This window comes from Pituophis catenifer, unplaced genomic scaffold (genome assembly GCF_029215685.1).
Source record: "Pituophis catenifer annectens isolate HBS135680 unplaced genomic scaffold, rPitCat1.0.hap2 SCAF_13, whole genome shotgun sequence".
In the NCBI taxonomy this organism is placed as follows: Eukaryota; Metazoa; Chordata; class Lepidosauria; order Squamata; family Colubridae; genus Pituophis; species Pituophis catenifer.
In genome coordinates, this window is record NW_027256893.1 from 22187929 (window position 1) to 22193246 (window position 5318).

The window sequence follows — 5318 nt, forward strand, 5'->3', positions numbered from 1 at the left end:
ACTTGACTTGCTCTTAATGAACTCCTTAAGGTGACTGTTTTCTGTTCTTTATTCCTTTTGATTTCGAATCATAGACTCCAAAATCTGCAAAGAAGAAAAGGAGCTGCAGCTGAGCGACCTGGAGGACTTGGATGAGGAAGAACCAGACATGAAGGTTGAAGATGAGCTGAAGCACCTTCATCAGGACGGCCTCCTAATTGGCAGAGCATTGACTGAGTCTGAGAAGAACAGCTGTACTGGAAGCTCAGCTGGTCCTTTTCATGCTTTTTCATGTGCCAAGCAACATTCACCGATTACAGGGGACTTTCTTGGCCACAAGGAGAATAACATAGCAGCGAGTCTTGCCACTCAAGGCCAGCTCTACGAAACTCCAGAAAAGCCACGCATCTGGTCCCTAGCTCATACAGCAGGAGCCAACATGGTTGTGGGGCCCACCAGCCATCCTGCTCAACGGACAGAGAGCCCCGATTGTTTGGTGCTCAGGGGAAGGTGCTCAGGGACTGATGGACATTGCAGCGAAACAAGGCCACTGGGCAACCTTGTGAGAACACAACCCATTCATGACAAGGCCTTGGAAGAGCTGCCACCTCCAGCTAAGATCTTTAAGAGTCCAACCTTCAACCTACAGTCCATTGCACTAAACTATGCTTCGTACCCTGTGCTAGGGGAGACATGTCAGTACGCAACAGGAACAGAAGGTTGGCCTTTTCATCTTGTTTTTATTTTCAGACTGTCTTTAGTTTGATAAAAGAAAGTTCATGTGAGGCCTGGAACTCCAATACAGATGTTTAAACTCAGGAGAGACCACTGAGCACTAACAGTATTTCTCAGAGTATAAATCGCACTTCCCCCACCCTAAAAGTGGGTGAAAATTTGGGTGCGCCTTCACACCAAATGTAGCCCCGCTCACCTGCTGGCCCCCACCCTTTGGCCTCTCCTTGCAGCAAACAGCAAACAGCCCATTTCAGCTTCAGCACAGCCTGATTAGCACAAGCAGCTGATTGTTGGTTGGATTGGCCTCCCAACCCTCAGTTGTTTCAGGCTGCATTGCCTATTGCTGCGTGGGCCTCTGCTGTTTGCTGCAAGGAGGCAAATTGCTGAGCAGTAGATTTTTTTTTTCTTGTGCTAATCAGGCTGTGCTGAAAATGAAACTAAAGCAGACTGTTTGCTGTTTGCTGCAAGGAGATAAATTGCTGGGAGGCAGAGGCAGATTGTTTTTTCTTGTTTTCCTCCCCAAAAAAGGTAGGTGCGTCTTGTAGTCCGGAGCATCTTATACTCTGAAAAATATGGTAGCTGTTTTCTGAAGTAGTTGTGGCTCTAGCATTCTCTTCTCAATTTTGGCAACATGAAGGAAATAGGCCATCCTGCTTATTTGGAAAATGGGGCTAAAGAATTTAAGCTTTGTGGATCAACTTTGGAAATGCAGAGAGGAATCTCATGGGTGGGAAGAAACCTCCAGTTTAGGGTGTAATCCGGAAATGTGTTATCTTGACCTACAACTCCAATGAAATTGGCTAATGCACATGAGAAATGTGATGGCTTGCACAAACTCAAATCTGACTTTTGTTGACTAATGTAAGAAGAACAAGCTTCATCTTATAATTAGCAAATCGATTACTTCACACCTTAAATTGGGCAAGCAACTGGTTTGCTTTTTTGTTTTTAAAAGAACAACTTGCTGTTGTTGTAGTAGTTGTTTATCCCTAAGGATTGAGTGGGAAATTGCAATTTGGTCTTTCTATGGTTCTTAAATTTAAGGTGGTCATCAGTCATTATTAAACCAGTTCACAATAACAATAAACAGTAATATTATTATATCTTGCCCAGAAAAACAACAACAGATGCTGTAGCAAAAAATGCTAAATACTTATTCAGAAATCTTTTGTATATTTATCTAAAAAGACAATGAAACAGAAAACAAATATTTAAGGCTTTAAAAGAAACCTTGGAGTAATACACTATATTGGAATTAATTCAAAATGGTACTGATATCTCTGTTGTTGTTATTCTTATTCTTCCATTGAGTTGTTCCTACCATGATATCACTTTTGCAGTATGTTAAAAAATGCACTGTTTATCTATTTTTTTCCACATTCCATCCTGAATCACCTTGATTGGTTGAGAAGAAATGATCTCAGATCAGCAAGTCACGCTGGTATATGGTAGTGGATCTTCCTTGAGAGTCGTGGCCAATGACCTAGCCTCTGTTTCTAGAATGATGGAATGATCAAGTCAATATACAGATGCAATCTTCTCTAGAAAATTGTTTAGAGATGCAGTAGGCAGTAGGCAAATGTCTATGGAGATTCTCAGTCCTCCAGGTCATGGTTGTCCCAAAGGTGATTTTTTCAACTGGACTTTCTGGTTTTTCTTCGAAGACCTTTCTCTTCTCATCCAAGAAGCTTCTTCAGCTCTCAGTTGCCTCTTGAAAAAGCACCTTTGGGATATCTAAGAGCAAGTTCATAGAAATAATTATTTCTGTACGGTTTCATTATAGCTGGTTTTAATGGTAGAATGCAAGAAGGCAAATATTCACTCGGACAAACCGGGATGAGTTGGTTCCAAACTTCTCATGATTGGACCTTCATTGCTAGCAGAAAATTGCCTTATGGAGAAATGGATAAAAACTGACCAATCTTCTTTGTCTCCTCTCAAAGCTTCCCTGGGCTTGGAGTCATTTGAATATTGTAGGGGAAACTATAGAAAGAAACATGAACCGTTGACGATGGCCTGTCCTTTTGTATTAATAAATATTTGTGTGAATTCAAAGTTCTTCTCTTCAAAGATGGGCTCTGTAAACCAAAACAACTTTGCATGTCTGAGTGTAGCCTAGGATTATTTTTTGAGTGTGAGCCATTTCCATCCAAAGCTGAAAGAAGTTTCCGTTTCTCTGTTACGACAGGATTTCGGAGAAGCATACGGGCTGCTCAAACTTCTCTGGACCTGAGTGATGTTTGTCTCAGCCAACATAAAGAGAAACTCAGAACAGCTTTCAGGCCGGTGCTGAAGAGGTGAAAAAAGTGAGTCACGATGCTGTTGTGTGTGTGGAGAGATGACTTGTGAAGTACCAGAGATTGAACCGGTTCCCAACATCCTTGATCAGTGGCCGTGTTGCCAGAAACATTTGGAGTCTGAAAGGGGTCTTCATCCATGTTTGGAGCATCCAGCATCCCATATGCTGTGAAGCTGTTTTGTTATGAGTTGCTATTTTAATAAAGGGAATTGTCTTTGCAATTTGTTGCATGCTCTCTCTCTCTCTCTCTCTCTCTCTCTCTCTCTCTTTCTCTCTCTTTTGGCCAGTAAAAGCTATTTGTGGGCTCATTCTCATCCTAAATTGAGGGTTTGGGGAAGATTTCATTGAATCGTAAAAAACAAGAAAGAGAAACCAAGTCAACTCAACCAAGAAAAGAGTTCAGGAATCAAAAGCAAAGAATGGGATTCAATTTGTTATTTCTGCTGTCTACCAGTAACATTGGTCCTGATAGTTCCTTTACTAAATGATCAAGATGGGGGATATTTGATCAGACTTTGGCTAATGAGATCCATTTTCTCTCTTTCAGGTTATGGAAAGCCACCCTGTTACTTGAACTTCTCAAGAAAGTATGGAAACATCAAGCTTCCAGGGAAGACACCCATTATCTCTAATGTGAATCCTCATTTTGTCTGTTTTCCTCTTTCTCGGAGCTCTTCGGACCATGAATGACTGTTACAGCTTCTCATGTCAGAAGGAAGGGAGGAGATAACCTTATGAAACACAACTTTAACCATCACAAGGCCAACCAGAAAACATTCATAGGGATCGAATTTTGCTATGTTATATGAGCATCTCTCCTGTGCTAAGTTTGTCACCAAACTATGTTAATTGAACTGTGACTCTCCGGTAAAATTCTGCCAATGTATTTTGGATTTCAGAGAGACTTTGACTTCTGTTGTAGATCTGTGTTGTTCTCTGTATAATGGAAACTAACAATGTGGTTATTGAACCAACCTTTCTTTCTTTCTTTTTTTCCTTTTTTATATCCCAAATATGTACAGGATGTGTGGGGGTTAACATCCTTCCAACAGGTCTTTTAATACTTATTTTTCCCCATTTTTAACTTTAAGTGTGTTTGTGTGTCATGTTTCTGCAAAGGAGTCCTTTCCTAGTTCAACCTGCACATTTGTTTATTATTGCCTTGTACAAAGATATCACAGAAAGTATTTTTAAAACTCTCAAATTAAAATTCCAACAACTGAATGCTGTTGAAGAAAAATATGAAATTTAAGAGACAGGAAGAATGTGTGGGTGTGAGAGAGAGGGGGGTGGGGTGGGAAGGGAGGGAGGGAGAAAAACAGCAGTCACTGAGATTCATTACTATCAATACTGATTGAATTCTCTCCATTTTGTTTCTTATATAATACTTTAAAAATCCAGTTTTGGACAATTTCTTTATTGATATGTTTTTCCCACTATCTGTCGACACGGTTCTATATTTATTGTACAGTCACAGTTATTGAACAGGGATGCGGTGGCTCAGTAGCTAAGACGCTGAGCTTGTTGATCGAAAGGTCGGCAGTTCAGCGGTTCGAATCCCTAATGCCGCGTAACGGGGTGAGTTCCTGTGACTTGTCCCAGCTTCTGCCAACCGAGCAGTTCAAAAGCACGTAAAAAATGCAAGTAGAAAAATAGGGACCACCTTTGGTGGGAAGGTAACAGCGTTCCGTGAGCCTTTGGCGTTGAGTCATGCCGGCCACATGACCACGGAGATGTCTTCGGACAGCGCTGTCTCTTTGGCTTTGAAACGGAGATGAGCACCACCCCCTAGAGACAGGAACAACTAGCACATATGTGCGAAGGGAACCTTTACTTTACCACAGTTATTGTGTCAGATAGATTCACCTTGGGGACAGATATATGCTGAACCTGCATCAGGATACAGGGTTTATCATTGTGACTGGGTTCACACATTACACTAAGCTAAGTCCCCCTGTCTGTCTGTCTCTCTGGCTGTCCCACTCTCCATCCATCTATCTATCTGCCTTTCTACCTGTCCATCCATCTGTCCATTCTTCTTTTTTCCTCCCTAGGCATGATAGAGGCTTCCAGAATTTATCCAAGGAGTGGAGCAACTCACGGTGAGACCTGTGTTAGCCACTCATCACGGATCTGGATTCCACTTACAGTAGTGGCCAAAATTGTGGAAACCTTTTGGGAAAAGTGTATTTTTGAGGTTTGATGGCTAGTAACACCACTTTTTTTGGAGTTTCAAGATAATCCTATTCCACTGCTGGAATGGCCTGGGAATAGCCCAGTCCTTAACCCAATTGAAAATCTATGG

General features: G+C 41.6%; 1 long non-coding RNA gene across 1 annotated transcript; it reads left to right on the top strand.

Annotated features, from left to right (window-relative positions):
• Positions 1–228: 228 nt before the first annotated feature.
• LOC139323764 (uncharacterized) lies at positions 229–3787 on the top strand. The gene is made up of 3 exons (XR_011601012.1): positions 229–698; positions 2903–3020; positions 3561–3787. It is a non-coding gene; the product is annotated as an uncharacterized lncRNA (long non-coding RNA).
• Positions 3788–5318: the final 1531 nt, after the last annotated feature.